This window comes from Notamacropus eugenii, chromosome 5 (assembly GCF_028372415.1).
Source record: "Notamacropus eugenii isolate mMacEug1 chromosome 5, mMacEug1.pri_v2, whole genome shotgun sequence".
In the NCBI taxonomy this organism is placed as follows: Eukaryota; Metazoa; Chordata; class Mammalia; order Diprotodontia; family Macropodidae; genus Notamacropus; species Notamacropus eugenii.
The window spans coordinates 270907313-270917495 of NC_092876.1; the positions used below are offsets into that span (position 1 = coordinate 270907313).

General features: G+C 40.9%; 1 protein-coding gene and 1 pseudogene across 1 annotated transcript in view; both read right to left on the reverse strand.

The window, feature by feature from the left end:
• TYW5 (tRNA-yW synthesizing protein 5) overlaps positions 1-10183 on the reverse strand; it is a 158277-nt gene that overhangs the window by 129759 nt on the left and 18335 nt on the right. The window lies entirely within an intron of this gene.
• On the reverse strand, positions 3359-7131 carry LOC140509145 (large ribosomal subunit protein uL10 pseudogene; annotated as a pseudogene).

Here is a 10183-nt window from a genome sequence, read left to right on the forward strand (position 1 = left end):
GTGGACCAAAAAGCTATGGTGCAACACAACTACTCAGTGCTGAGGGAGCCACATTGATTAGTGACAAGGACATGATCCTAGAGAGATGAGCTGAACACTTCCATGGTGTTCTCAACAGACCACCATCAATCAATGCTGAGGCCGTTGACCGTTTACCTCAGGTTGAAGTCAATCCCTCCTTAGCTGAACTTCCAACTGAAGAAGAGGTTTTGAGGGCCATTAGGCTATTTTCATGTGGCAAAATACCTGGTGCTGACCTTATTCCATCTGAGATTTACAAGGTAGGGGGACCATTGCTCCAGATGGCTCTGGAGGAGAAGTGAGGCTGGTGAGCTGCACAGCCCTCCTTCACTCAAAACAAAGTCAAGTGCAAGTCATGTCATCATTTCTCTGATGTCATGGTCTTCTTTGGCAACAAAGGATGAACACGATCCTGTGAGTAGATGCAGGTGGCTGAATGCTAGCTGGGTACCTCACCACCTCCTCTTCTGTCTGCCTCTCCCTCCCTTCCTTCTCCTCTCCAAAGGAAGGTAAATTTGGATGGCCAAAAGTTGCCCAGTTGACCTGGGTTTTACTGCCTCTTTGCCTTTCCTCTTTCCTTTCCCTCTTGCTCTCCCTCTCCTCTCCTCCTCTCTCTCTTCACTCCTGTCCCCTGTCCTCTTCCAAAACCTTAAACCTACTACATTCTGAAACTGGGACTCCAAGGGGCCTCTGACAAGGGCTTCTGGACCCCCCAGCTTTAGAGATTATCAATAGTAACTGTTGCTGTTTCCCACCCAGCCTGACATCTTTGTTTTTCTTCATCTCATTAAAGGGGCCATGCCCTGGCTACTTCTTAAACAGTTCTATTCAATGAATGAGTGTTGCCTCACCCTAAGTGAGTACCTGCAAAGGCCTTGACCTAAAGGGCTCAAGGTCTCCCAGTGCATCCTGGGCCATCTCCCATCATCCTGAGGAATATTAGGTCACTGGATTCAGATGGCTCTGGAGGAGAAGTGAGGCTGGTAACCTGCAAAGCCCTCCTTCACTCAAAACAAAGTCAAGTAAAAGTCATGTCATCATTTCTCTGAAGGCATGGTCTTCTTTGGCAATGAAGGATGAACATGACAAGGTAGGGGGACCATTTCTCATACAAAAGCTGACTGAAATTTTCCAGGTTATATGACAAGAGGAGGGTTATCTCCCAGGAGTTCAAGAATGCCTCCGTTGTCCATCTCTATAAGGGTAAAGGGAATAGATTGTCCTGCAACAGCCACAGGGGGATCTCTCTCTTAGTTATTGTTGGCAACACACTGATCCTTCACCTGGAAGATGGTCATATACCTGAGAGCTAGTGTGGCTTTAGAAAGGGCCAAGGAACAGTCGATACGATGTTTGCTGCCTGACAACTGCCAGGAGCAGAACAGATGTCTGTGCACAATGTCTATACATCTGACCAAGGCCTTTGACACTATTAGTGATGAGGGCTTATGGAAAATTATGTCAAAATTTGGTTGCTCAAAAAAGTTCATCAATATTGTACATTAATTTCATGATGTCATATTTGCCCGAGTTCTGGATAATGGACAAAGCTCTCGTGCCTTCCCAGTCATCAATGGAGTGAAACAGGACTGTGTGCTTTCTCCCATGCTTTTTAGCATGATGTTTTCAGCCATGTTTACAAATGCTTTCAATGAGGATGAACATGGCATCAAGGTCAACTACCATACTGATTGCAAGTTCTTCAATTTGAAAAGGCTACAATAAGCTAACACCAAAGTAGAGGGAGTGTTGGTGCATGATTTTCTGTTTGCAGATGATTGTGCATTCAATGCAGCCTCTAAAGCTGAGCTGCAACAAAGTATGGATCAAGGCTCTGCTGCTTCTGCTAATTTTGGCCTAATAATTAACACCAAAAAAACCCCAAGTGCTCCATCAGCTACTACCACACAATCCACAGGTGGAACCATCAGTTACAACAAATCGAGAAGTTTAGAATGCTATGGATAAGTTCACTTACCTTGGTAGTGTACTTTCCAGGGATGTACACATTGACAATGAGGTTGATTCATGCATTGCCAGAGGTAGCTCAGTGTTTGGAAGGCTCCAAAGAAAAGTTTGGGAGAGAAGAGGCATTAGACTGACTACCAAACTGAAGGTCTACAGAGCTGTTGTGCTGACCTCATTGTTATATGCTTGTGAAACATGGACAGTCTACCTACCAGTGCCATGCCAAGAAACTGAATGGCTTCCATTTGAACTGCCTTAGGAAGATTCTGAGGATCACCTGGCAGGATAAGGTACCAGATACTGAAGTCCTTGCTCGAGGTGAACTGCCAAGTATTCAAACTATGTTTCAGAGAGTGCAACTCTGATGGGATGTCCACGTTGTTAGAATGCAAAATGTACACTTGCCAAAAAGACTATTTTATGGAGAACTTGCATGGGGCAGGTGATCACATGGTGACCAGGACAAATAATACAAAGATACTCTCAAGGTCTCTCTCAAGACCTTTGGATTTGACTGTGTGACATGGGAGACACTGGCCCAGGACCACTCAGCATGGCGTGCTCACATCAGAAAGGTGAGCAAAGCAGAATTGAGACAGCACAAAGTAAACTCAGGATGCGCAACTTTGGGATATCCACCCCAAACATTCACACGGACTATCTGTGCCCAACCTGTAGTAGAGCATTCTGAGCTCCTATTGGTCTGATCTGCCACAGCTGGAGACACTGAAATTTCACTTTACAATGGTGATGTCATTTTGGTCGTCTTTGAAGATGAAGGGCAACAACCAACCAAGCAACCAACCAACTATTGTAGTAAAAGAAGGAGACTAAACCAAATGCTTTCCAGATCTACAATTCAGTAGCTTTACAAATCAGCTATTACAACCTGCACCTGAACACAGTACCCCTCAAAATATCCCTCATCAAATGTTCATATCAATTCAATTCTGAAGACCTCTAGCTCAGGGAAACTCATTACATTGCTCAGCAACTCATTCTATTTTTGAGAAGCTCTAATTGGGGGGAAGAAATTCTTATTATTTAACTAACAAATTCCCTATAATTTTCTCTCATCTGCCCGTTGGTCCTAGTACTTCCCTCTAGGAAAGCTAAAGAAAACTAGTCTCATCCCTTTTCCACTTGACAGCTCTACAAATACATGAAAAATACATGAAGTTGCCAATCATAGCCACCCCACCTAAATCTCAATTTTATTCAACAAATACTTATTAAGCACCTATTTTATATATATATATATATATATATATATATATATATATATATATATATATATATATATATATGATACTAGAGAAACAAAGACAAAAAAATGAAATGGTCCATTTATCCTGCTTCATCTGCTTCTCAAAACTTCACAACTCATCTTCCCTTTTGTTCTACCTTCCTCATTCTCTTTGTTTTTGCCTCAGCTTTGTTCTTCAGTCTCTTGGAAAGCCACATGCTGTTTTTTTTGTAGGTTACCTAAACTATTACCAAGTCTCAACAGGACTAAGATACTGCTGTTGTCTTGGGGAAGTGTCTCATAGCTTTCACTCTACCTCCTGGACCATCAATGTGTCTGCAGGGAATTAATGCAACCAGTACTTTCCTTTGCCTTATTTAGACTCTAGAAGATCTAAGGACCAATCTCATGTACCTTCCCTAGAGAGAACTTATAAAAATAAAATACAGAACTTAATATTTAACATTAATGTACAGAGCTCACTTCATCTCAGTCAATTTAATGCCACCACTTATGGCCTTTGAGGTTGATAACAGGGTCATGTTAAGAGGAAGTTAGTGCGGGAATCAACAAGGGGAAATTCTATTCTGGGCCCAATACTCATCAAGAAAGAACTGGTTTCTAGGATAGAATGATGGGAAGCTTGGAAGAAAATGACCACTCCATTTGTGGTAGAGAAGAAGAGGGAAGATGAAAATAATCTGACGTGCACTGTAGATGTAGGGAAGAGAGATTGTAAAGAGTTAAGATTAAGGACAGGGAAGATCCTATAGACTAAAATTCAGCAGTGAAGCCATCATCCCAAGAGAAAAAGAAAGTTATTAAGAATGAAATTCCAAAGGCACAAAGAGAAACAGTTTCAAAAAGGATAAAAAGAGTAGTTGTCTACTCTAAAGAAACCAATGTGGATGTACAGTAAACTCACCAATCAATATTAATTTATTTTAAAAAAGAGATATATAAAAGGTGTTGCAAGGAAAGGCAACAAGATGTATCCAAAAATATATCATAGTCCTACAAGGAATGTGTCAGGAGTATAATTTCTAAATGTATTATTAACAGGGTATTTAGTAAAAGGAAGCAGTTCTCCTAAGGACTCAACTTGACTTCATCAAGAAGAGGTCCAGTCAGATTAACCTTATTTCCTTTTTAGAACGTTATTCAACTGATAGAACAGGGCAATATTATAGGCTGTGTTTATCTAAATTTTATGGGAAAAAAATTGGCAACCCATCCCCCCTCCTACCACTGTGGCTCCCATCACCATCATCCAGGGGAGCAACCCTTTCAAGTCTATGAGCTGTCAGTAGCCTCTGCAGGTGTTAAAGCCCTTGCCTCAACTACTGCCGTTAGTGACTCAGAAAAGGAAATTTTTGTCACTAAAGTCTTTAGTACTTTCAGTCATCAGAAATAAATATGCTTTTATTAATGCAAGTGACATTTAATAAGGTGACTTGCCATCTGCTTTGCCATTGAACCCTAACAACCATTCGATCTTTCCATCTGACTTGTAGTTGAAACTTCCTAAATGTGTTGTCTCTCCTCCCCCATTAAACTCTGAGCTCCTTGAGAATGGGTGAACTACTTTGCCTTTCTATTTGTAGACTTAGAGCTTAGCCCAGTCCTTTTCACACTTAATAAATGCTTTTTCATTAATTCATTCAAGTGTTTGATAAAATCTCTGTTGCTATTCATGTGGAAAAGGATGGAGGTGTATAATCTAGACAGGTAAATTTGAAACTACTAGAATGCAGACTATTATGTCCAATACTGAACTCATTACCTTTCTCCTGAATAAGCCCCACCCCTGCTTAATTTCCCTGTCACTGTGCAGCATTTCTTGAATGGTGGGTCACAATCTCAAATGGGGTGGAAAAAAAAATGTGGCTACCGTAAAAGGTTTCTGAAAGTGCAACAACCAAAAATTAATTCAAAACCAAATGCTTAACGTATCTGAAGTGTTTCTGGAAGGTCTTGCCCGTGTTGCCAGCTAATGCTGCCAAAATTCGAAAATGTGTCGTGAGTGGAAAAAGTTTAAGGAGCCCTGTAGTGTAGAGGGCAGCACCACCCTCCTAGTTCCTCAGGCTCAAAACCAAGGTATAATTCTTGACTTCTTGCTATCTCTAACTCCCCGTATCCAGTCAATTGGCTAAGACCTGTTGATTTCACCTAGGCAACACCTCTTGAATATGTCCCCTTCTCTCCTTCAACACTGCTACCACTCTGATACAGACCTTGATCCCTTCATAACTGGACTACTGCAATAGCCTGCTGTTGGGTCTGCCTGCCCCAAGTCTCTCCTCACTCCAATTCATTATCCACTTAGACCCAAAAGTAACATTCCTAAAGCACAGATCTGACCATGTCACCACCACTCCCTACTCAATAAGTTCCACTTGTTCCTTCTCTCCTCTGGAATAAAATACAAAATCCTCTGTTTTCTCATCAAAGTCCTTCATAATCTAGCCTCCTCCTACATTCCTTTGATCCAGTGACAGTGACCTCCTTGCTGTTCAATGAACAAGATACATCTCTTGCTCTGGGCATTTTCTCTGGCATTCTCCTATGTTTGGGATGCTCTACCTCCTCTTTTCCACCTACTGACTTCCCTGGCCACTGCAAATGCTGAATGGTCAGCCAAGAAGGCCTTCACCTTTTCAGCAAGTGGGAAGGAGTACCCAGTCTCCACAGCTACAGCCAAGACCCATTTGTACCCATTGATGATAGGGTAGGGTACTAATGCAACAGCTGGGTAGCCAATCTGCAGACAGATGCTGGCATCATTACAGACACCCTTTAAGAACCAAAGGTACAAAATCTCTTCTGGGATGTTCAGCACTTCAGGGTTGTAGATGCACCCACTTTGTCTCTGGTCTTAATCAGCTGCACATTACTCAAGATTTCAATGGTGCCCCTGGAAATCTTGGTGGTGATCCCAAGAACCTGGAAGATGGAAGTCTTCTCCAGATCCAGACCAGTGTTCTGGGCTGGCACAGTGACATCGCATGAGGTAATGGCATTGGCACAGGCAGCAGCTGGCACCTTATTGGCCAGAAGCATATCCCTAATCTCAGTCAGATCTTCCTTGGTGAACATAAAGCACACATTTCCTTGAATATGAGGCAGCAGTTTCTCCAGGGCAGGGTTGTTCTCCATATGTCCATGAATGGCTTTGTGCATTATGGTGTTTTTTTTCCCATCAATACTACAGTCTTCTCACTAAGGGACATTTGGATCTACTACATCTGCTTGGAGCCCACATTGTTTGCTCCCACAATGAAGCATTTTGGAGAATCATCCAAAAGTTTCATGATCTTGAGGAAATAATTGGATTTGCAGGTATCCCTGTCTTCCCTAGTCATCTCAACAGTGCTTCAAGGATTGCCAAGCAGTGTTTAAAGATGATGTCACTGTCATGAGGACACCCAGGGAGAGTAAGCCCTACTTTCTACAGAAAATCTTTCCCTAACCCTTTTACTCCCAGTGCCCTTCCTCTTTGATTTATTTCCTATTTAACCTGTATATAGCTTGTTTGTACATATCTGTTTGCTTGTTGTCTCCATGATTAGATTATAACCTCCTTAAGGGTAGGGATTGTCCTTCTCACTTTTTGCATCCTCAACATCTGGCACATAGAAGGTGCTTAATAAATGTTTATTGACTGACAGATGACCCAAAGAGGATTCATTGATAATTTGAGGTCATCTCGAGCAGAAAAAGGAGGTTAAAGAACAGATCAAGTGCCTGCTCACCAACTATTCTGTATTCCATAAGAGTTGGGTCACTGAAGGTGATGATGCTCCTGTTGAAGGTAAAAAGATGAAAACAGTCAAGGCTTCAGTAAATGATACCCTCTCTTAGAGAGAAAAGTCACTGAAGGTTTCCCCTACCCTGATTCTAGGTAGATGACATCTTGCTTTCCTGAAAGCAGAACAAAACAAAATACTAGAACCATTGAATCTCAGTTTGTAGATCTCATTCTTTTTATGGGTAACTCATGTGTGACGCCCATGGGGTGTTCTTCCACATAGGAACCCTAGCCCTAGCCAATCCCCAACTATGTCTAGTTTTCTCACTAATACCAGTCTCTGGGAACTTGTCTTGGGGAACCCATGCATGAACTGTTGCATATCCAGGCTCAATATCGTTCATATTATTATCTTACATCATGTGGTATCTTTCTCCAGCTGACCTGATGTTATTAGGAAAAGCATCCAGAAGATGGGGAAGAAAATAAGACCAATACAGCTAGCTGTCAGGTTATGACCTCAAAACCAATTGGGAAGAAAGTGTGTTTGTGTTTGTGTGTGTGTGTGTGTGTGTGTGTGTGTTCAAGCATGCACATATGCACTCCTGAAGGCATATTCCAAAAAAGCCTAAGCTTCCTCTCAAGAGGAGAGAGGGTAGCAGAACTGTAGCAAAAAAGAGTAAAGTGCCAAAACCAGACAAAGGAACTCTGGGATCTTTCCATTAGTTCAGAGCATAGCTGAATAACGAATCTCTTCCACAAAATACCTGACAAATGCATCCGGGTTTTGTTTGCGGACCTCCCATCAGGGAGCATCTACAGTATCTACTTTTGAACACTTTAAATGGTAGGAAGTTTTTTTCTGACATGCTGCTTAAATCTGTCTCTTCGTACCTTTCACCCATTACCCTAACATGGACTCTATTTTTTTTTTCCTCCAAACAGTAAATAAATTGTTTATTCTTTGAGTAGCATGAACCAGGTGCTTGCAAGGGGAATTGAATACATGCTAGATAGTGCCAGACAGGAAGGTCCCATATTATCAAGGTCAATATAGTGAGCCAGAAAAGTGAAAAGCTTTTCCTCCCCCACAAAATATAGCCATGTCTCTCCTGTAAAGAGGGAGCATCTGATACAAAAGTGTCAGATAAAATAAAGAGATTAGACCAGATGCTCTTGAGAATTTTGTTCAGCTCCCAAATTCTTATGGTTTGTCCTCTAAAGACACTGCTTAGAAACAAAGATTTCTGAACTTTTTTCCTCCTCTTTTGTGTCTTCTTAATTAAACAGAACTATTGAAATTCTAACAATTGTTAAATAGATGTCTGGAGTTCCACTGAATAAAGTGGAATAGGTGGGGCTGGAAAGTATGACTGGCTCATTGGAAAATATCCATATATGTTTAGAAAGTCTATTTAAAATTGTCCACACCAGCTGTGTTCAGGGACTCCTTAGAGGAGCATGGCCTTGAGTGGGTGGGGTCTGTGTAAAAGCAGATGGCTTGTAGAGAAAGCGTGGGTGAACAAATAATCTTTTCGGCCTTTGCACGCTCTGCTGGACTTCTGGCCCATACTCGCTGCTGATTTTTCCCTCTCTTTGGGATCCTGGCCTGGGCCTTCTGGCAGCTAACATGGTCTCCTCCCTCTCAGCACTTGCCGCAACTTTCTCTATACCTCTCTCCCCTACTTCCAACTAACGTCCCTGGCAAAGACCCCAGCTTGGAGCCTGGCCTCTTCATGGCCCATGACAAAAATGGGCCTTTATGGATGAACAGTATGTATTAGATGTAGGAGTTGGAAAGTTATTTATATTTCTTTCACATTTTTCTGGCTACACCATTGACATGTGATGTAACTTTACTAAATTGCCTTAAATTTTCCATGAAATTAAGGATAATAACAAGGATGGAAATGTTCACCCACCTCACACAGGTGTTGGGGGACATTCAGTCATAAAGTATTTCCAAATGGAACTATAATAACAGCCTAGATATGCCTTGTGAGTTTACTACAGCACAAATACAGTATCTGAGTACTTGCTGCCTACTTCCCCCGCTGAGTTATTGTGAGGAAAGGACTTTGTAAACTGCTGAGGACTGTAGAAATTGGAGTCATTCTTATTAGGAGCATTATTGCCAAATAAGGCTTCCTTTGAGGCTTAGTTCAAATTCCACCTTTTTGCTGACCTTTCTTTCTCTACATGATTTCTTTTTAAGAGTTAATGTATGTGTATATACACACACACATATATATATAAACATATGCATATACACACATATGATGTATATATGAAATGTATATATGATGTACATACCCCATATTCCTTTACGGCAGCAACTATTTTTTGCCTTTCTTTATAATTAACACAGAGCCAGGCACATAGCAAGAGCTTATTAAATACTTATTGATAGACTGACAACTAACACATTTAGATAATTCATCCAGATAATTTACCTGCACTATTGGATAATTTAGGGGAAAACATTCGAGGAGTTACTGATACCTGGCCTAGTCAAATGATTGTAGCTTCTGAGACTTAGTGAGAAGACAGGAGTAGTAGAACAAATTTTACTTTAAGATAACTATCAATAAATCTTACTTGTATGTTTGTATTTCAAAGGGAAGAACAATCAATATGGCATAATAACATCTGACATTTATGTAATAGGGTAAGGCTTGTGAAGCATTTTGCATACAATATCCTTTTTGAACCTCAGGACAATATAATAATAATGTATCTCATGCTATTCTTGTGGGAAAAGATGTAAAAATGTGCACAGGATGATCACTTAGATGGATTCAGAACTGATTCAATGGATGGACTCAAAATATGGTCAATTAATTGTTCAATATCAACTTGGCAGGTGGTCTCTAGTGGAATGCCCCAGTGACCCTGTGCTCTTTGACATTTTTATCATTGAGTTAGATAAAGGCGTAGGTGGCATGCCCCTCAAATTGAAAATTGACACTAAACTGGGAGAGATAGCTAACATCTTGGGTAATAGTCAAAATCCAAATAGTTTTTGACTTGTTTGAGTGTTGGGTTAAATCTAAGAAGATGATATTAATATGATAAATTTAAAAATCTTACACTTGGGTTTAAAAAAATCAACTTCACAAATAAAATATGGGGGCTAAAAAAGGACTTGTCTACAGAAGAGCTGGAGATGTTAATGGATTCAATATGAGTCAGAAGCATTT